The sequence below is a fragment of the Tenrec ecaudatus genome, chromosome 6 (genome assembly GCF_050624435.1).
Source record: "Tenrec ecaudatus isolate mTenEca1 chromosome 6, mTenEca1.hap1, whole genome shotgun sequence".
NCBI classification, from domain to species: Eukaryota; Metazoa; Chordata; class Mammalia; order Afrosoricida; family Tenrecidae; genus Tenrec; species Tenrec ecaudatus.
In genome coordinates this window covers 57,647,475-57,670,583 of record NC_134535.1, presented here as the reverse complement: position 1 = coordinate 57,670,583, position 23,109 = coordinate 57,647,475, and the positions used below count along the sequence as shown (strand labels likewise).

The 23,109-nt window shown below is 40.5% G+C and overlaps 1 protein-coding gene across 1 annotated transcript in view; it reads left to right on the top strand.

Moving 5' to 3' along the window:
* The window catches only part of TRHDE (thyrotropin releasing hormone degrading enzyme), a 524,500-nt gene that overhangs the window by 153,081 nt on the left and 348,310 nt on the right, over positions 1-23,109 (top strand). The window lies entirely within an intron of this gene.

The window sequence follows — 23,109 nt, the reverse complement described above, 5'->3', positions numbered from 1 at the left end:
ACATGTTGGATGCCGAGTTATAGTAAGTTAAATAAAGAGAAGAGAGAAAGGAATTGCACTGGTCATGGGATTGTGTTCTCGAGTGTTCTTATGTTTCTTCCATGCACGAAAGTAGTATACTCAACACTGTTGGTTGAATGAATAAATTAATTACTTTTATTACTTTAACTTCAATGAGGCTGCTTTGGCAACGTCATTCTATGACTTTCCAGAAAGGTAGAATGCATACCCATTTTGAATGCTGAAGGTATTTTTTCTTCTGAGAAAATCTGTTTTGAAATCTCACATCACAACACTCCTTTGTTCCCCCCTCCCCACCGCTACACGTTTTTCCTTCCCAAGGGGATTTTTGATCAGGATCCACATCAAAAGTATTGCTCATTGGCAAGAACAAAGTGCTTTCATGATCACAGTGCTAGCGTTTCAACCACAGGTTCTTGTCCCCAGAGAATAGGCCTGTTTCATTAAAGTACCTGCCTGCTGTGTAGCTTTACTGGTCATACAATGAGCTGTTTAGAAAATAGACAGAATAGTTGACACTCTTACCACTAGGTGTAGCATGTGATGGAAAAAAATGAGATTGTACGTATTTGAATTCATTTTAAAACATAAATAACTTCAAATCCATAGGCAACGTGATTTTTTGTTTTCTGTTTTGTTTGCGTTTTTGTTTTATCCTCTCTCTCAAGTCCTCAGTTAGCCCCGGTTACACTGACATCTCCCTGGTGGGAACCCAAGGCAGGGAGGTGTACCTGACCTTATTTGCGCGGGAGGTGACACCATGCTCTGTACTCGGTCAAACAAACTGGAGCTTCCCAGCTTGACCCTAATGTCCCATTCACGAGTGCTTGTTGCAAGTTCAGCAGAGAATAAAATGTGGATCATTCTTTGTCTCTTTCAGGCCGGTAATTAGCAGAGGAACTCAATTTAAAACTTCAGGGGTCCCATGTAACTGTCAGCTTGCAGCAGGGAGCATTTCTGCTCCTCTGCTTCACTCCCAGCCGAACCATGTACGCTTTCTCTGTAGAAATGGACGCTGTTCACTGTGATGGTGACTCGCTAACATACTTTAGGGTGTATGGCATGGAATGATTTGACTTTACCCCGGCACAGTCAGTGTTATCTTGGGAAGATATCACAGCCCATGTGCTTTGTAAAATTTCTCTCAGTTTCTATGCATTCTATAGATATTTTCATATGTCTGTTAATGACATTATAAGTACATTTTCTATATAAAATCCTACATAAAGTTTGGTAAAAGCAGAAGTAGTTTGACAAAGTCTTAGCTTTTGTTATACATTGTGAATTGTATTTTCAAAAAAGGAATATTTTGGAATCAACTCGGTTTTTATGAATGACCCAGGCAGACTCGTTTTGGGTATTCGCTGTGGCTGTCTTACTATAGAGTCTATTTCACCCATCCTCTCTTCCCTTACCTATCTTCCCTTCCTGCCCTCTCTTCGACCTTCCCTCCTCCTCTCATTTCCTCTGCAGGTGTTCGTTGGGTCACTCACCTGTTGTAGACACTTAACTTTCTGATAGCCATAGAGTTGTGGATAAAAAATGCAAAACTTCATTCTATACTAATATTTAAAACCTATTAATTTGAGGCAAGTTAAATCATTAAGTAAAATATATAGCCTATCAGCTACAGATTAAAAGACAAAACAAAAACAACTCAATGCCATAAGATTGATGCAGACTCACAGCGACCTTGTAGGATAGGGTAGAATGCCCCTGTGGGTTTCCTAGACTGGAGCTCCTTACAGGAATGGAAAACCTCATCTTTTTCCCATGGAGTGGCTGGTGATTTTGAACTGCTGACCTTGGGGTTAGCAAAGGCAGAAAGGATGAATAGAAAGTGTGTGTGTGTGGCACTGTAGATGAAGCTCATATTTTTACTTGTTTTACTTTTTTCTTTTTGTAAATTGATTTTGTTGTGAATTGGGTGACGGTTTACAGAGCAGATCATCAGTTTTTTTCAACAATTAAACACATTTTGTTTCATCTCATGTACCATCACATATGTACTTCCTTTCTGTTACCTGTTCCCATCCATGCTTCTTTTCGAATGCTCTGAAATTTGTCCTTGGGGAAATGCTGCCCTTTGGGTCTTAATTGGTTGATTATACTCAGGTGTGCCTACCACACTAGCGCTGTTATCCCTCTTTGAGACCTGTCTGATGTGTGACTGAAACGTGAACTACAAGGGTGAGTCCAGTTACAGACCTGAGGAGTGACTAAGGATCATAGACTTCAGGGTGCCACCAGTCTCTCTCCAGCTTGTGAGCCCGGTCTCTTTTGTGATTCTGGAATCTGTACTGTATTCTCCTCTGCTCTACCCGAGCCTTCTGTGTAAGCCTTTCCATAGCAGGTGGAAGTGGTAGCCAGGCGCCACCTAGTGCTTTGTGTTTCATGGATGTGAAGGCTGATGTGTGCATGGCCCATACAACTATTAGACTAATTGTTTCCATGAGAGTTTCTATTTTTATCAGTCTTCTCTCCTCCCAGTGGGGGAGCAAAGGAGACCAGTAATTGTACCCTAGATGGCCACATGAGTTTTTCAGGCCTCAATCTCTACTCACCAAAGTAGGCCTTAGAACATCGCCTTCATGAATTACCTATGTCACCCTAACCATTGCTAATAAGTGTTTGGTTATGTCTAATAAGGTGTTGAGGTTTTTAAATGGGAAATCACAGAAGACACCATTGGGAAAATGGTTTTTGAGCAAAGGACTTAGGGTAGTAGAAAAATTAGCCCAATACATGGAAGAAATGATGGACACAAAGAGATGAACAGAAAATTTCAAAGGACAGCTTGAGAAGACAAAATAAATTATTATGATTAAATGTGCAAAGACTTAGAGTTAGGACACCAAAAAGAAAGAACATAGTTGGCATATCTTTAACTGAAATAACTCATTATTCAAAAAGTCAAGCCTTCAGTTTCAATCTTGAAAGATTCTATCTGCAAAATATTGAATGATGGAGAAAGCATTGAAAGAAGGAATACACAGTCATTGAACCACACTAATCAACATTTGTCCATTTCAAGATGTAGCATGTGACTAAGAACTAATGACACTGAAGGAATAGATCCAAGCTGTCCTGAAAGTATTAGCCAAAAACAAGGTTTCAGGAATCGATAGAATATCAATTGAAATGTTTCAACAAAGTGATGAACCACTGGTAGCACTCCTCTAGAAATTTGGAAGATGGCTGCTTTGTCAACTGACTGGAAGAAATCCATATTTATAATCATTCCAAATAAATGTGACTCAACAGAATAAGAAAATTATCCTTGATATCAGATGCAAGCAATATTTTGCTGAAGTAGTAAACAACAGTTGCAGTAGTTCATTGATTTGGAGCTGCCAGAGGTTCAGGCCAGATTCAATAGAGGATATTGAACAAAAGATATCATTGCTGAAATCAGATGGATTTGGCTTAACACAGAGAAGACCAGCTGTTGTGCAGCGTGTTTCATTCACTATGTGAAGGGATTCCACTGTATGAATCACTGCAAACTATGGATTACCTTGAGAAGAACAGGAACTACCTATTATGCTCATGTGAAACCTGTACATGGATCCAGAGGACATTGTGTGCACAGAGCAAGGGACTACTACTTGGTTTAAAATTCAGTAAAAGCGTGTGTCAGAATTGAATCCTCTTGTCCTACTTACTCAATTTGTTTGCACAGCAAATCATCAGAGAAACGGGATTATGTGAAGAACTCAGCATCAGGATTGGGAGGCAGGCTTATTAACAACCTTCAATATGCAGATGACACACCTTGCTGGCTGAAAGACAGGAGGACTTAAAGCTCTAGTTGTTAAAAATCAAGGATTTCAGCCTCAGTATGGATTACAACTCAATGTAAAGAAAACCAAGATTCTCAAAACTGGACTAATAGGTAACATCAGGAAAAACAGAAAGATTGTAGTTGGCAAGCATTTCGTCTTGCTGGGATTCATCATCAACACTCATGGAAACAGCACTCAAGAAATGAAGCAACACATTGAATTATGTAAATCTGTTGCATAAAATTTCTTTCAAGTATTGGAAAGTAAGAAGGTCACTTTGAGGACTGAGGTACAGCGGACAGAAACCATGGTATTTCAGTGACTTTTTGTGCGTGTGAAAGTTGGATATTGGATAAGGAAGCAGAAGAAGATTCTCTGCATTTGAGCTACGGTGTTGGCAAAGAAGAATGAAAGTCCCACGGACTGCCAAAAGAGCAAACTGGTCTATCTTGGTGAAGGACGGCCAGACGCTCTTTAGAGGAAAGATGGTAAGACATTGTCTCACATACTTGGAACTTATTATCAGCAGAGACCGGTCCCTGGAGAAGTCCATCATGCTTGGTAAAGTGGAGCAGCAATGTAAAGAAGGAAGGCCCTCAATGAGAGAGAGGGATTGGCAGTGACTGCAACAGTGAGCTCAAAGTGAAGGACAGGCGTGACGCTGGGATGGAGACGAGTGCTTTGTTCCGATGTGCATAGGGTTACTGTGCAGCACCGACTTGATGACAACATTCAAGCGGGTATCCAAAAATAACCCAGGTTTTTTTTTTCTAAGCTATGCATTTAAATTTTTTTACAAAACAACCTTTTAACCTTCAAAGTATTATCCATTATACTTAATACATTAGTCAAATCTGTGATTCCATTCTTGGAAACATTTTCAAACTCATCTGTTTGGATGGCTGAGAGCACCTCCCTCGTTATTTTATTCTACTGGACAACAAAGTGAATCACGGCCCATTCCTATGTCATCCTCGCCATCATTTATTATTTTTGAGCCCGTTGTTGCAGACACGATGTCAGTCCATGATGTTGGGGGGTCTTCCTCCTTTTCTTTGACCCTCTATTAAACATAATTTCCTTTGGCATGGGTTAATCTCTCCTGGTAGCATGTCCAAAGTACATGAGATGAAGTCTTGCCTCACACACTTCTGAGCAGCATTCTAGCTGTATTCTATTTTTTTAAAATTGGTAGCTCTTATAGATATTATAAAAATTTATATTTCAATTAGATCAAGCATATTTGTACAGTTGCTGCCACCATCATTTTCAAAACATGTTCTCCGTGAACTTGTTGATATCAGATCCCCTTTATCCCCTCCTTAGCCCTCCCTACCCCCCAGGAAACCTTATTATATATTATTATTATTAAATTGCCATATCTTACACCATCAAATGTTTCTGCTTACTACAGTTTTGTTATTTGATCCCCTCAAATGGGACACAGTCATCATTGCTGTCCATCTCTTAGAAGAGAGCTTTGTTTGTTCTTCTGGCAGCTCATGGTACTTTCCATATTGTTTGCCAGCACCATTGTTCAATTGCATCGATTCTTCTGTGGCTTTATTCACTATCCAACTTTCATGTGTATTTGAGGTGACCCATGGCTTGGATAAGACATGCTATATAGTATTGGTTCTTAATCATGGGTAAATCTGTTGCCCCATCCAAAAACCAAAACATTCGGAGGTATTGGGGACATTTGCAATGGTCCCAAATGCGGAGAGATGATATTGACATTTAGAAGCCAGAGGTGCTGCTAAACATTTTACATCGTGAGGCCAACTGTTCATCTGAAAATGTCAGCAGTGGTTCACATAAAAGAACTTTGTTGTAGGTGGAAAGGGCAGAGGCATGAAAAGCAGTTAAAATTCAGGCCCAAAATGATGGCCACTTAGTGTAGGCTGTTAACAGTGGCATAGACAGGAGTAGAACAATTCTGGTTGGTAGCAGAACCATTTGGAATTTGTTGACGAAGATGTATGAGGTGTGAAAGAGAGAGAAATCAAGGCACCAACTCTAAGGTTTTGAGGAAAGAACCATAAATATATCAATAAACTCACTGACCCTGAGTCAATTCCAATTCAGTGACTCTGTAGGATAGAGTGTAACTGTCCCTTTGGGTGTCTGAGGCTGTAAACCTTTGTGGGAGCAGAAAACGTCATCCTTTCTCCTCGGTGTGGGTGATGGATTAGAACTGCTGATTTTGTGGTTAGCTCTACAAGCAAGTCACTTTGGCACCAGGGCTGAAGAATGAGAAGGGTGGAATTTCCATTTGCTGAGACAAAAGATCGTCTGTCCAAGAAGGAGATCACTTAGAGACTGACATATCTATTAAACATTTAGGTAGACATTTTATATCTGCTAGAAATTTAAACAGATGTTGGATTTGAAACTGGAGTTGACTGAGTGGTTTGGCTTGAGATATACATTTGTCAGTATCTAATGAAATGTGAAGCTTCGTGCACTCACCCTGGTGGTGAAAGAAGGTAGAAAAGAGAATGGGACAAGGCAGCACTGACAGAGATCAGTCATCTGAGGCTATCATCTACATGCCCTTGAGTGGATTCCAGCAACTGCAAAGCTGCTAACAGAGGTGCTGAGGAAACCAGGAATAGACAATGTCTAGAGAGTATCTCAAATAGGAGCAGACAATTCTGACACATCATGTTACAGGCGGACTGACTGAGAATTAACTTTAGCAACGTTAAGGTAATTACTGACTGTGTTACAGATAAAGAAGCAAAACTAGGGACACTTATAAAGAGATAAATTGATATCAAGACAATGCCTCATACAATTGTAGACATGGGTAAGTTCAGTCTAGCTCAAGTGCATGGATCAGATGTTAAGCTGGGGGCTTCTCCTGACTTGCCTAACTATAGTGACTGATTACACAGAAAGAAAGAAGACAGAAAGGTCAATGACTACAGAGGAGGATGAGTCTGAGGTCCGAGGTCAGGCTTGTGGCTGCAGAGTTCATAAAATCCATGCACAGAAGGCCAAATGGCAAACTATTGGTGACGTCGAGGGTCATTAATGTAGATAGTGGGTCTTTGGTTGAAGTCCAAAGAACCCCAGGGGTTGATGAGCCAGATGTAGGATCCCCACCATCAAAAAGCGAGGCAGTTTCCCACAGCCTCAACTGACCAGTACATGAGTAGTAGGACACATTCCCCAAAGAAACCTCCTTCCCATTGCATGAGGGCTGTGACCTAAGTCAGGAGGTTGCATCCCGCCTTTATGTTCTCACCTGTGCTTGTCTACTCACAAGCAGACCCCAAGATGGGAATTGTTGTGCTGTGTTAGATCACATCCTGGAGGATTACTGGGAATGTATTGAGAATCCTGACCCAGCCAAGATGAGGCACGACTTACCTGTCACAGTGACCTTGACAAGTTGCAGGGGATGTTGGCAACAAATACCTGATAGATGTGTTGAAGAGACAATGGATGTGGGGAATGGCTATAGACAATGGGTTTCCAAGAATTCCCAGTGATTTTCTAAGAGGAGGAGGGGAAGAAAGGCTTATGTTCTGATAACACTTATCTCTGGACAAAGGCTGCTTCTGCAGAGCTGAGAGCTGAGAGCTGCCTTAACTTGCTTTCCCCAACCAAATCCCAGAGGAATAAGGAGCTTGCTACTTTCCATTAGAAAGTCAAATTTTAGACCAATTGAGCCAATAATAAACTACTAGTTGACCTGATTTTACTTAAGCTATGGAGGCGAAATGTGCATGTAAGGGTATTATATGACCAATGACCTTAAAATAAAATTTTCTATTAATAAATATTAAAATTTTAAAAATCTTAAAAATAATTTTTATTTCTCGATTATAAACTCTGCAATGCCTTCTCTCCTCTCTTTTCTTTCTTTCCCAAGTTCTTTTTCAATTGTAGTACTGAGCAGTCTGTTTTTCTATTGTGGCCTCATCTGTTAACATACCCCCAAGGGTTTGAATTTTCTCCTCATGCGGTTTATCCAGGAGAGTCCCCAGAGGAGAATTATGTAATTGGTGTTCACCATGTGAGGATTTGGTTTTATATCTCTAAATTTGATAATTAACCTATTTATATGAGATTGGCAGATCTTTTCTATTTCTAGCTGTTCAATTATAATTAAAAGTGTATCATCTACTTGATACAATACAGCAAGCTATCTTATTTATATTTTATCTTCATGAGAACCCTCAGAGGCATGGAGTGCTTCTTAAAAGGATGTGTTGTAGAAATTTGAAGAATGAGATTGTCCTCTTTCCTCCTATCCCAAAGACATACTAAAAATAGCAGCAACAAATACTTATATCACTTTTACTATATATGAGTCACTCCTTAGGACATGGAACATTTTGACCCATGTAGTGTTTTACTATGGCCTTAGCAGATAGTCCCTCTTATATTCTCATTTTCCAGATGAAGAAAACTAGGCATTTGGTGATGAAGTAAAGTACTCAGATTACACACTTGGATCTGGAATTTCAAACTCCATGATCTGTTCTCAGAAATAATACAAGACTTTTTCCTTTGTTGTTATTCTTGTTTTAGTTCCTTAAAGGCAATACATGTTCTTTATAGAAAAACTGGAAACTTAACTAGCTAAAAGTGCACATATGATAGCTCCTAATTTTATCTCCGAAGATATATTTGAGTATTTCAAGTGTGATTTCTTCATGGACATTTCATAATTAATTCAGTGATAGATAAAGTGAGTCAGAATTTTATTGGAATATTTTGTTATTCACCCTGTTTAAATTTCAATTAATTATAGACGGATAGTTTTCAGTTTCCTTTTGGTGCTGCTCAAAATCTGTATATCAAGAAGTTCTCTAAAGCGTATGCTCGATTACTTCTTTTCAACACTTTATGCTTTTATGAAGATCCATTACCCACCTGGCACAGAGGTGCCATCTTAGAGGAAGAACTGGTATTTTGTAACAAGAATATCTGCCTTCAGGGAGATTGTGGTTTTGATGAGGAAGCAATGAGATATTTATAGGAATGTGTGAATTAGAGACTTACACAATATGGGATGTAATTAAGTACCAACGTGTACGGTACAAATGTACGGTACAATTACCTGCTAGCCAGGCTATGAACAGTGACTCATTGTACTATATATCCAGAACATGAAATACCTATTAAAAGCAGCCTTCATTTTACTTAAGTCCAGAAAAAAAGAGGGGAATTGAATGAGAAGAAGAGATAGAAGTAGATGGGAGATCAGTTTTCATGTTGTGTACTAGGGAAAGCTCATAGATTTCACTTTATACATTTGGTTTTATATAGTATGTTGATTGATTTACTTTCCTATAATAGACAAATTATGAGATATAGTACCTTTTGAATTTTTGTAAATGAGAGAGGTTAGCTTGTGTAGTTTCTCAAGTTGTCACAGATGTATCTATGTCTTCATGCTGACAGCACTGATGACAACGACAGTCCTTCTCCTTGCAGGTGGGCACGCTTACTGTCTCTCATCCGGTAGCGTGGTTACAGTTCCATACTTACTCTGTGATTGGGTCTTCTCCCTGTATCAGTGGCTGTATTGTTGTTTTTGATTGGAGGTAATAGATTTATAATACTTGATTATGCATATTATAGTGATTATTTGTGATCCTTTCAGTGTGTTTTTTCTTCCTCCGTATATATTTTTTCTGCTTTTGCTTAGCTATTGGAATGTACAAATACTGAATACCATTTACCATATATACTTGTGTATAAGCCGAGTTTTTCAGCACATTTAAAAAAATAATTTTATTGGGACTCATATAACTCTTATCACAATCCATACATACATCAATTGTGCAAAGCACACTTATACATTCGTTGCCCTCATCATTCTCAAAATTCGCTTTCCATTTGGGTTCCTGGAATCAGCAACTCATTTTCCTTTTTTCCCTCCCAATCCCTCCCTGCCCCCCTCTCCCTCATGAACCCTTAATAATTTATAAATTATTATTTTATCCTATCTTACACTGCCCAGTGTCTCCCTTCACCCACTCTTCTGTTGCCCATCCCCCAGGGAGGAAGTTATATGTAGATCCTTGTGATTGGTTCCCCGTTTTTAACCCCCATCCCTCCTGGTATGGCCACTCTCACCAATGGTCCTGAGGGGTTCATCTGTCCTGGATTCCCTGTGTTTCCAGTTCCCATCTGTACCACTGTGCATCCTCTGGTCTAACCAGGTCTGCAAGGTAGAATTTGGCTCATGATAGTTGGGAAGAGGGAGCATTTAAGAACTAGAGGAAAGTTTCATTATTGCTACAGTGAACACTGAGTGACTCATCTCCTCCCCACTACCCCTCTGCAAGGGATGTCCAGTTGTCTACAGATGGGCATTGGGTCCCCGTCACATGCTCCTCTCCTTCACAATGATATGATTTTTTCCCCACCTGTCTTTGTTGCTTGAAACCTGGTCCCCTCGGCCCTTCATGATCACACATGTTGGTGTGCTGCTTCCATGTGGGCTTTGTTGCTTCTGGGCTAGATGGCCGCTAGTTTACTTTCAAGTCTTTAAGACCCCAGACACTATATCTCTCGATAGCCGGACACCATCAGCCTTCTTCACCACACTTGCTTATGCACACATTCATCTTCAGCGTTTATGTGGGGAAGGTGATCACACAATGATGGTTTTTGTTCTTTGGTGTCTGCTACCTGATCCCTTCAATACCTCGTGTTCACATAGGCTTGTGTGCTTCTTCTCTGTGGGCTTTGTGGCTTCCGAGCTAGATGACCGCTTATTTGTCTTCTAGCCTTTAAGACCCCAGATGCTATATCTTTTGATAGCCGGGCACCATCAACTTTTCCCACCATATTTGCTTATGCATACGTCTATCTTTAGCGATCATGCTGGGAAGGTGGGAATCATGAAATGACCATTTAGCTGAGCAAGGTGCTCTTGTATTAAGGGAATGCATGTGAGGAGGCCAAATGTCCACCTGCTACCTTACTACTAAACCTATAAATATATGCACATAGGTCTATTTCCCCCATAATCATAAATATATTTACATATGTACATGTCTGTATTTAGGCTTCTAGGTATGCCCTTTTCCTCCTACTCCTTCCCTCTATTTCCTTACGCCTTCCTCCTGTCCCACTACCATGTTCAGCCTTCTTTCTGGTTTCAGTAATTCCTCTCAGTACCTTGCCCTTTGTCACTCCCTACCAGTCCTCCCACCCCCTCCCTGGCACTGGTTTTGAACCACTCCTTGTTCCCTTGTCCCTGAGTTGTCCAATACCTCCTCCTTTCCCCCACCTCCCACACTCTCATTTCCCTCCGGGACCTTTGGTCCCGTTATTTTCTTCTTACATTATTTGTCCCACCTATCTTATCTAGGTGGACCTGCAGATATAATAATATGTCAGCACATTTTAATGCAGTTTTTATGATAAAATTATGTGCCTCAGCTGATATTCGGGTCGGCTTATATTTGAGTATATGGGGTGTGTGTTTTCTTAAGTTGATCAAGTAACACTTTTTTTTGTCAGGGGGAATAAAATTTCTGGGAGGTCTGTATAGCCTAGTCTAATTCTGACTTCATCCTCAAAACACTTTATTTCAACTAGAGCTCTTCAAAATTACAATAGAGCTATTTAATCTAGTGGGTTATTGGTGGAAACTAACATAAGCTGTCTTGGTGGGCTCTCAGGGAAACAGGTGAGGCAGTCCATCTCGTTTCAGTTTTCTAAGTACCACCGGGAAATACTTTTGTGCAAATGACTATCCTTGCTCCCCATTTGGAATCAAGTAAATGTAGACGCCTCCTGCCTCATGGAGCTAATTTATTTCGTCAAAGTCCTTCATAGGGTGATTTTTCTAAGGAAAAAGAAAGACAGTTCCCATTAATTTCAATGGCAAATATTTTTATGTGTTTCCTACCCCCACTGCCTTATGCTAAAACAATACCAAATCCAAGTCACTTCAGGATTTATCAGCCATTTTACAACAATCCAGCAAGGCAATTTTCCCTTCATTAATTATAATATGATCATTTAGCAGTCCTTGTTAAGATATTTTGCATTTACCGCATAGTGTACATTTCCAAGACTACACTAAAAATGCAAAGCCAAAAAATAGCACAGTGACAATGAGAGAAATCAACGAAAACAATGCATTTTAGTGGGGACGCTGCATGAGATTATTACGGCTATAAACCAGCAAAGCATGAGTTCATTGAGAGGAGCATGTAATGCAACACAACAGAATTGAATTAACTAATTCAACTAGTATTTATTGAGTAGTGACCAGATAACGTTGTCCTCAGCGATGATAATAAATGGTCTCTTCCATTAGAAACCTAAAACCTAGTTGATTTTTATGACTGTGCAGCTTGCCAGCATTGTTTGATGTTCAGTTTGCTTACCACCCTCCCCTATGCGTTCGTTTTTAAGAGTGTCTGGCCTTTACAACGTTGGGTTTGTGCCCAAGCATATTTTCACTAATTTAGTATTAGTCTTGTGAAAGAGTGCTTCTCCTCCTGAAACTACATGCAATTTCAGAAAGTGCTTAACTTGCTCGGGTGTGTTTGTAAGGAGCCCCCCAAGGCGTTGTTTACAGACTCCAGCAGCAGTATCCGGTCCTGACAGCTCTGCAGTGAAGTGAGAGAACGGACTGGCTCCACTATGTTGACTTGAATCATTGCTAAAGTCTCACGCTCTGTATTCTTCCCCCCCCCCCCCCATTCCCATGGCTTTAATGATGCCACGCCAGTGATGGGACCTTCTCTCAGGATCACCCGAGCCCAGCCTCGCTCGCCTGCTCCCAGACATCTCTCGCAGTTCTGTCCCTGCCCTAAATCCTTGATTTTCCCCTTTTATTGGGTCCTTTTCTGTTGGCACTAAAAATGGGGAACTGTTTCTCTTCACTTAAACACACAGACCCACACACTTCCACTCCCACTCATTCCAGCCACTGGACAATTTCTCTCCTTACTTTTATAGCCAAACTGCTTTAAGAGGTTAGCTGTCTGTACTGACTCCAATTTTTCTCTCTCCTTTGTCTTTTGAATGCACTTAACACCAGGCTTTTGCCCCCTACACGCCACTAAAACTGTGCTTGTCAAGTGCAAGAATGCCTCTCCATTGTGAACTTCAGTGGTCAATTCCCAGTTTTCATCTTGAACTGCCAGCAGATTCTGACACAGTTGTTCTCTCAACTCCTTAAGATACTTTTTTTTCACTTGTCTTTTCAGACAACACATTTCTCTTCCCTGCCCACCATCCCTCCTGCTGCTCATTGGGAATTCTCTTCCTATGTATTTACTTTCCTTTCCGTCTCTCTTCACATTTTCTCTCGAAGTGTCCAGGTCTCAAGTTGCGTATCTCTTTTCTTAACTACCAACTTTAGTCACTTATTGACTTCACCTAGCTTCTTTAATTACTATCTGCTGATAGCTAACAACTCCCAAATTTGATCATTCCAATTGAGTTCGCTCTCAATTTCAGATGTCTACTTTGTACTATTTGGCATCTGTTTGAGTGTCTAAAGGGTATATGAAAATTACCATGTTCAAATTTGAGGTACACATTGTAAATCACTTTCTTTTTCCTTCTGAAGTTTTGCCTATCTCAGAACAGGGCAGATCCATCCCTCCAAAAGTTGTTTGGTGTTCTTGCTGGCTGCTGTCTGGTGATTCATTCTCACGGTGGTCCTGTGTGTGTGTAGACTAGAATACGACTCCGTTTGCTTTTCGTTGTTGTGAACTTTTGGAAGTAGATCGCTAGCCCTGTCTTCGCTGGTATCTCTGAGGGGAAATGAATCGTTAGCTTCTCAGCTAGGAGCCAAGCACTGAAGTGTGCTAGCTAGAGAACCCCTACATTGTTTAGAAAACACACAAACAAAGCAGCAACCTTAGATTTAAACTCTTTGTCTCTCATGTCACACACCCAAGTCATAATGCATCTTTTTGGTTCTATATTATAAATATCTTGGAAATCTGATCACTTCCAGCCATTTGCCATTGTAACAGCTCATACTGTTATCTGACTCGCCGTGCTTTCTTTGTCTTTGTGCACCTTTTAACTGAAATGGATTCTGATGTTAAGTGGTATGTGAATGTGATATGTCCTGAATTTTAAGATTCTGTTGGACAGATGTTAGATTTAGCTGCTGCTGCTGCTCTCCTGTTCACACCTTGCCTTGGCACCTAGTGCCCATTCAGGGATTCTTTGGTGTTTCAAGACCCTGGATGGTGTGGCTGCCGCTCCATCCTCGTCTCCGATTCCTCTCCTCCTCATGCACACCTGTTCTGGTTACACTGCCATCCTACTGTTTCTTACAAGCACTATGCAGGCTCCTTACTTGGGTGTTTTCACTTGCCCTTCTTTCAGCCTAAAGCCCCCCTTCCTTCAGATGTATGCGTACTTAAAATAATCTGTTTTTCAGAGTTGTGTTTTCTGACTTCCGCTTTTTATATTATAGCCTTGCGTTCACTCTTTATCTTCCTTCTTTGTTGTACTCCTCTCCCTTTCCCTCATTTCATGCAGCATTAAGGTTATCATTTCCCTTATTAAATCTTGGTCTCTAGCCCTTGTCCCACAGCAGGCACTTGGACGGCGGGGAGAAGAGTGTCTTAGTCGGAGGGAAGATCCATTGCCAAGGCTTTGAGATGTGCAATGTTTTAGTCTGATTAACAGCAACAAGGCCAGTGAGGTTGGACTAAAGTCAGTGGGGAAAGGGGTAGCAAGAGATGAGATCAGAAGGGGCCAATTATATATGGCTTTAGGGGTTTTCACTCTGTGTTTTTTTTAAGAGTTTGGTTTTGGGTGTTAGGAATGTGACCTCAAGATAGGCGATACAAGAAGAGATGGTTTTATTTTCTTGTTTGCAGCTCGATTTCCACTGCCGAGTGCCGTGCCTGACCCAAGGGAGGTACTTAACAAATCTTTCAGTGTTTTCCCATCTTCCATTTTAACCCTTTGTGGAAGATAAGAAGCAAACCTTTTCTTTTACTGTTGTTGAAAGTATATACCAATTCCCCATGTTGACCTCAATGCTAGTGAGTACATACCCCAGGTCTGCAACCTTCCTCATTCTCCTTTGCCGAGTCGTTCCCCTCCAGGAACTTGAACGCATTGCCCCTGAGGTTTCTAGTTAATATTTCATGTTGCTTTGGTCAGCTTGATCTCATGCAGTTTCAAGGGCTCCAGGTAGTGTGAAGCCTATGAGCATTTGAAACGCTGGTACACACTTTTCTCCCGTTTGGTCCAGTTATTCCACAGAAGCTTTGGTCAAGATGTTCAGTAATGGTAGCTGGCTGCCATCTAGTTCTCGTGGTTCATCTTGTTTGAGAAAATGATGACGGTTTTCCTCATAATTGCCAAAGCTGTGCCTTTTCGGTAAGTAAGATGTCAACGAGACTAAAGATGTGGTATCTCTATTTGCAACAGCCCTGCCATTAGGGCCCCCAAGTAGAGTTTGCTGTGAAGACTGGGGGCAAGTGCATTGAGCTTTGTTTACCATCAGAGCAGTGTGAGGGTGGAGCTGTTAAGAAGGGTGGTTTTGCATGAAATGCTTTTTTCTTCTGAAAATGCAGAATCTCGCTTTTCTTGGGCATTAGAACCACATTAATTAATGGATTTGACATATGTTTATTGGCTGTTTACTAGATACTATTCTGCCAACTGGTGGAAAATCAGCAGTTAATGAAACAGATATTCCTGTTCTCCTGGAGCATACTTTTTAATGGGAAAAGACAGGTCGAAAACAAAACATTTATGATGTTAGAAAGTGATAACTTATATACGAAAAATAAAATGTTGGCAGGTCGGGCTGTAGTTTTAAACAAGGTGTGTGGTCAGGAGAGAAAGCTGCTCAAAAGGCATGGAGGAGGCCCCACCTGACCCCTGGCCTTCCTGTTGACATGAGGCAGACGTCAGCCATGCCTCGACCTTCCGTCCTTCTCTATCCTATGCTGACACGGACCATTCCTGCCATGACACTCTACGTTCATGCTGCGTTTCATGCTGAGGCAGAAGTCACACATAGGACCCACAATTGTGTATTAGGGGAATTGGGAGGTAATCCCAAGTCAGGATCAGCAAACAATACAGTTATGGTCATTGGTCCACAGCAGCATCTTCATAGCCAATAGCCAGCTCTCTCTATAGTATCAGCCTCTCGCCACATGATCTCTTGGCCTCTGGCTCTTGCGGCCAAGAAGCTGACCTGCTGCTCTGCCTCGCAGTCTCAGTGTCTGCTCTCTCTCTCATGATCTCTCTGCTTCAGCCTCTGATGTTGGGTTGGTTTCTTTGCTAAGTCCCATGGTGTCTACATCATATCTTCTGGTGTATCTGGTGTCTTTGCTCTTGGCTTGTGCTACTTTAGAAAGGGATTTCAAACATACTCCTTTGGTAGTTGTTCTTCTGATGGGTGATCCTGGGACTTCTCTCTCTGCTCCTGCTTTTGAAGTGTCTCTTATATTGAGAAAATGATTTTGAGGTGTGGTGTTTAATCTTTCAGCAGACCATAGCCCCAAGGAAACAGGGTGCTGGCTTGGTTTACCCCCTCTGCTGCAGTGGAGACTTCATCCCCCTAATCTACTGTCAGTGCAGTAGAGAGCTCTCTCCAAAACGGAATTCGAGCCAGCAGCGCAGAGGCCAGCAGTTTTAGTACATCATGTAAGGATTGTGGCCAAAGGACCATATTCATTGATGCTATCTCAAAGGCCTAATGGTGAAATGGTTCATTATTCAGCTCCCTACCAAGGTTGGCAGACGGAACCCACCCATTCATTCGGTAGAAGCAAGAACTGGAGATCTTTTGATTGCAGCTAAGATCATTCTAGTGCAGGGGTTCTCGATCTTTCTAATGCCATGACCCTTTAATACAGGTCCTCATGTTTGATACAGACCCCCAACCATAAAATTATTTTTGTTGCTACTTCATAACTGTAATTTTGATACTGTTATGAATCATAATGTAAATATCTTATATACAGGATGTATTTTCATTGTTAAACAAATTGAACATATTTAAAGCATAGGGATAATCACTGTAGTAATTATATATTGTGAAGCATTTATTTTTAATGACAAATAAAAGAAATTTGGTCTTGAAGCATGGTGTAGCATGGGTAACAGTCTTCTTGCCCAGTACTTGTATGTGGGTGTATCTGCATGTGGGCGGACCTGCCTGGAGACAGATAGAGAAGGGTCTCGGTTCCTAAGACCATTGGAAATGTGTTGAGAACCGCTGCTCTGGAGGGTAATTTTACTTTGTCAAATGGCATTACTGTGAATTGACATGGACTCAATGGCACCTGAGAGAAGCCTGAAGGAGAACGTTGTTTGACTCCTTGGAGGAAAGTCGGGGGACCGGGTCAGACTGCATGGACCTGAGAGTAGGATTTGTAAACTAACTGTTGCTGACAATCAAAGATCTTCCATGGTTAATGAAAGGCTCACTTTCATTTTGAGCAGAGGAGCCAATTGAACTCTGCTTTGAGTTAATATTAAGTGGTCACTTAAATAACCCTGATAGCATGGTTGTTACGCATTGGGCTGCCTAATTGCTAGGTCAGCAGTTCAAAACCACTAGAAACTTGGTTTGAGAAATATAGGGCTTTCTACTCCCATAAATAGGTCCAGTCTCAGAAACTCGCAGGGGCAGTTCTACTGTGTTTTCTAGGGTCATTGTGAATCAGCATAGACTCAATAGCAGTGAGTTTCAGTTTTTAGCTGCTTCATATAATATGGCTTTGGGGGATAGAGGAGAACCAAGGGCAGAAGCTGAGAGGCTCCTGCATTAATCTGAGAAAGAATGGAATTTTCTACAAGAGTGCTAGCAGTAGAGGTAGACAGAGTGAACTTATTTTGGATGGATTTTGAGAGGAGACCCACCACAGTTTGCTGCATTACATCTGGAAAAAAGGAAGTTGGGTGCCTCTTTCTCTGAACTGCTTTTTAGTGTAATCTGGTGGCAACTAGTTTGAAAAACGATGCTCTTTCTTCTTTCCCTTGTAGCTTACACTTCTGCATAGCTACAGTGAAGGGGCGCAATCTTTTCATGCTTCCTTATTCCCTCGTGGTTGTTTGAAATTAACACAGTGGGATGAGTCATTTGTATTTTCAGTTTTGTCCAAACAGAGCAGCTGTACTTGGAACAAAATGATGGTTGTAATAATCTTTTCTTAGAGTAAATTGTTCTTTCACTGGCCATTGGTCAATCCGGAGTTAATTATAACCAAATAGCTATCCTAAGCCTCAGAGGACAAGCGCAACATTTCATTAAAGTCTAGGCTGGGGAGTACTGCTGACAGAAGCACTGCCAATCAGGCAATTTGAAAAGAAAGGTGACCATTCCTATAAACTTGAGAGCTAAAATAGCTTATATTGAGATCAGTAGGTTTTTCAAAATAGCTTCATTACAAGAAACTGAGACTGAGGGGTCGTTATGTAAATTAAGGTTACCCTTCTAAAAGCCAATAAAGGCAGAAAGCTCTCTAAGAGAGAAATAGTCAAAATATATTTTTTGTCTCCCTTTTCCCAGTGTTATTTTAAGCGTTCTTTATCCAGTTCTGAGCTTCTCAGAAGAAAGACAGGGACTACTTGTTGATTGATGATCCTTTCTGCGGTTTAGGGGCTTCGAATGACCATGATCATGGCTTTCCTTTACCTTCAGCATTTAGGCTGTCTGATCTGATACAATAAAGAAGAGTAACAAAGATCTTTGTTGTAAACCATGGAATATTCACTCCCAATCTTGTGGAGCGAAAAGCAGATGTCCCTCTCTCACCTGAGTGAGGTATACTTTGTTTACTTTTTATTTTTTGTAATCTCAGAGGGGATTGTCTCTCAAACCATATTAAAATTAAACTGGGATGGATATGAGGAAATTATCACAAGAAAAATAAATTGAAATATTTTTCCAGTTAATAACAAAGGTACAGTCTTCTAAATAGTGATCGATGCTGTCATCATTAGGAGTCATTAAGTTGACACTAACTCAGAGAGAGTGCAGGTATGCTGTTAGGTGCATGGAGTCAGTGACCGCCCATAGTGACGACTATACACATCAGAATGCTACACCGCACGGCCCTGTGCCATCTGCACAATAGTTCCTACCCTTGAGCCCATTGTTTCAGCCACAGTGTCCGTCCATCTCCCTAAAGACTTTCCTTTTATATTGATGCTCCTCCACTTAACCAAGTTTGGTGTCATTCTCAAGGGACTTGTTTCTTTTGATAATATGTAAAAATATGTAAGATGAAGTCTCTCCTTCCTTGCCTCTAAGGACCACTCTTGGCCATATTTCTTCCTCAACAGATATTTATTTCTCCTTTGGGCAGTCCAAGTACTTTCAATATTCTTGACCAGCTCCACAGTTCAAATGGATCCATTCTTTTTTGGTCTTCCTTATTGCATATCCAACTTTCACATGCATATGAGGCAATGAAAAATACCATTGCATGGGTCAGGCACACTTTAGTCCTCAAGGTAACACCCCGCTTTTCAAGACTCTAAAGAGGTCTCGTGCAGCAGATTTACCAAATGCAATGCATCAGTTGCTTCCACGAGTAGCGATTGTGGATCCAAGCAAGATGGAATCCTTGGCAACTTCAGTTTCTACATTTACCATGTTGATACCCGTCAGTTCAGTTGTCAGGATCTTGGTCTTCTTGACATTGAGTTGTAATCCATACCATAGACTGCAGTTCTTGATCATCAACAGCAAATACTTCAAGTCTTCCTCATTTTCAGCAATCTAGGTTGTGCCATCTGCATGTTGCAGGTGCTCGAAGCCTTCCTCTACTTATCGCAGGGGTTAATAAGCCTTCCTCCAATTCTCATGCCACATTCTTCTCCTTATAAGCCAGCCTCTCATGATTTTCACAGCATATATATTACACAAGTATGGTAAGAGGATACAACCCAGACGCATAACTTTCTTTATAGAGAGAGCAGAAGGAAACACTGCCTAGCTACATCCTCCTATCAGTTTTTGTTATCTTGTTAATGTTGAAGCCAGGGTCAATCCATCTTGATGAGGGTAGTAATATTTTTGTGCTTCCTTCTTTAGCAAACATGAAGCCCTTTTCCAGGGGCCAGTCTCTCCAGGTAACATGTCCAGAGTATGTGAGATGTCTCACCATCTCCGCTGCTGAGGAGCATTCTGTCTGTTCTTCTTCCAAGACAGATGTTTGTTCTCTTGAAGTCCCTGGTACTTTCAGTGTTCTTTGCTAGAACCATCATGTATTCTCATTGATTGTTCTTGGTTCCTCTTTATTCATGTCCAACTTTCACATATGTGTCGTCTTAATATTCTTGACATGATCTCTAGGTTCTAATATCTATTGAAATGCTACACAAAACTCACAAACAAAATTCGCGATTAAAGGGTTTATTAAGGAAGTTAAATTGTAATACCGTTGAGAAATGCTCAGTGTTGAATTGTTCATAAGGTTGTTACAAAGTTCTATCCAGTCTTCTAATGTTCAATGGGAATACTGTGGTGCTGTAAGCCTCAACCCTAAGACATTCTACTTAAGCTGTGTGGGTCAGCAAACCCGCCTTCCTGAATTAAGCGCCCAGAGCCACCCTACTCCATCCGCCAACCTCCTGAACCAAAGCACTTAGCTTTGCTTGCTCCTTGGGTTAGGAAATTCACCACTCTGTTTCATGCTCTGGCTTCTGGTTCTGCTGCTGCTGCTTTGAGGGTACAGTTATCTTCTGGATTTAGGAGGTGCACTGCATAGGGACCTTGGGTCCAGAGGACAAGCTTCACTTCTGCCTCTAGCAGAGTGAGATCCCTACTGCTTTTGCGAGGGCACATTTTATACACGGTAAGATGGCAAGCCAGGCAATTTTATTTGCAATTACTCAGAGGTGAATCCTTTTAGTATCTCTACCCCGTTTCCGCATCAGACCCATGAAGCACAAGGTCACTCGGGAGTCCCAGACTTTGGCTAGAAGGACCACATTAAATGATTTGTTGTTCTGCAATATGCATATGAGGTGATTGAAAATATCATGACTTGGGTCAGGCACATGTTAATCTTCAGTGTAAAATCTTTGCTCCTAGTACTTTAAAGAACTCTTGTGCGGTAGATTTACTCAATCTAGTGCTGTGGTAGTTACATAATTTGGTGTCAACTTGAGACTATTAAGACTGAAGGCCTGGAGTTTACCTTGTCAATCAGGTCACAGCTTGATGACCTCATTTGGAGGCACTATGGAAATATATAGCTCATTGGAGGCCAGGCCCACACTCTGCTACTCTTCCTGTTGACCCATGGAGCTACGCTGATTGAACCAGAACCCTCGAGCTGGGGAGCCACGAGGAGAACAACACCAGTGCTGAGATGCTTCCACCACCACTGGATCCACAAGACTTTCCACCCACTGACCTGTGATCTTCCATTGCATGTGCTGCGTGAGTCTGAAGGGGAATTTATAAACTGGTATTGGACATAGGGTTTAATATCGGACTCATGGACTTGATCTGGACTAGACTGGGTTGTTTTCCTAATGTACAAATTGCTCTTTGATATAAAGTTCTCTCTTATTCACTTGAGTCTCCCTGGATTTGTTACTCTAGTCAACCTGGACTAACACAAGTGCATTGTTTATTTATTTTTTAATCTGCTTCAATGAGCATTGATTGTAGATCCAAGCAAAATGAATTTCTTGAGCACTTCAATCTTCTCTCTGTTTCACATGATGTTACGTATTGATCCAATTTTAAGCACTTGGGGTTTTTGTTTCTTTTTTCAGATTGAGTTGAAATCCATATTGGAGTGAATTATATTTATAAAATAAGATTTTTGCAAACTACATTTTTACTTGATTGACTGTACCACTGCAGTATCTGAGATTGAGATTGAAACATTATTATTTTCAAATGGAAAATATATTACTACGTCAGTTTTAGCCTTACAACCTCTTTCACGATCTTTGAGAACTGTGATGCAGCTGCAGCACATGTAAATGTAAAACAGACTGAAGTGTAAAAAAGAGAGGTGGCCTGCATGGGAGGTTGCCATACATAAGCAGAGCAGATCCAATATGGCAGTCGTAAATGACGCCCCTGGGGCATCTCTAAAGCTTTAGGGAGTCTAATTTTGAAAGAAGGAGTGAGTTCCAAATGCCATTTTTCAACTGGAGGAATTTTAATGGTTTATAGTTTAGATTTATTCTTTATTGGCTTTATTTTCTCCTATGGGTTTAGTCTCCTTATGAGAAATAATTCATGAATGACCTAAAGTATCTCTTCAATAAGATAGAATAGCATGTTTTTTAGCTTTTAAATTGTTTAGCATTTTCTTCTATTTTACAGACTGGAAAAACATTCACTTGACTGTAAAATAATTGGTAGGTTTATAATGTTTAGGATCATTTAGCTTAAGTACATGTAGATAGACCCTGCAAGTTTTTATTAATATTAATAAAACTAGATAGTGAGTGGTATGAATCCTGGTGAGCCAAACTTCTCCAGTGGACGAAACCAACACTCTGTAGCTGTAGCAGAAGTTTGGTTATACTTCTATACTTATGCATGGACTTGGGTCACATTCAGTGCTACTTGCTGAGATTTGAGGGATTGTCAAAGACTATATGGCCCAAATGTAGATATGACAGCCATAAAGTGTATAAGGCTTCCCTTTCACAGTTTCACTTTATATGAATTATTTAATCATTTAAGAGATTTAATTGGGTTATCATCTTAATATCTGTTAAACTACCTTACCCTTTCCTGGCATCTGTATTGAGACAATTTATAAGAATAAATTTCAATCAAGGAAATAAATCTCCAAAATCAATATGATAGTGATTAGAGGACATTCACTGTAACAGATCAGACACTAGATAAATATTTTACAGTTTGGGAGCCATAACATGACATCGACAACTACTCAACTTCGCAGAGGTGGCAAGAAAGCAGCCATAAATATTTTATAAGTGAATGAGGATAGGCGTCCCAGTAAAATTTTACACAAAAACAGGTAGGCATGTGGATTTGGCCACGGACTCTACTTGATTGCCTCCTTCATTCAACAACACAAAAACCTATAGTTTCTTTAAACTAAGAGGTTATAATCAGGGATGTATTTTCTTTCTACATTTCTATATATGCTTAAAAATAAAACTCAACTGTCACATTAAAAAGAACTGGTACATTTAGTTTTTATTAAGATAATCAATTTGTCTATAAATATATATAACAGTACCCACATTAATTGAGTATACATATGTATCAAAATTATAATCATATGCTATATTATTTGTATATGATAAATGACTATATTTGTTTCTATATAACTTTTGAAAAGTTTAAATTATATGTTATGGGTAAATTAAT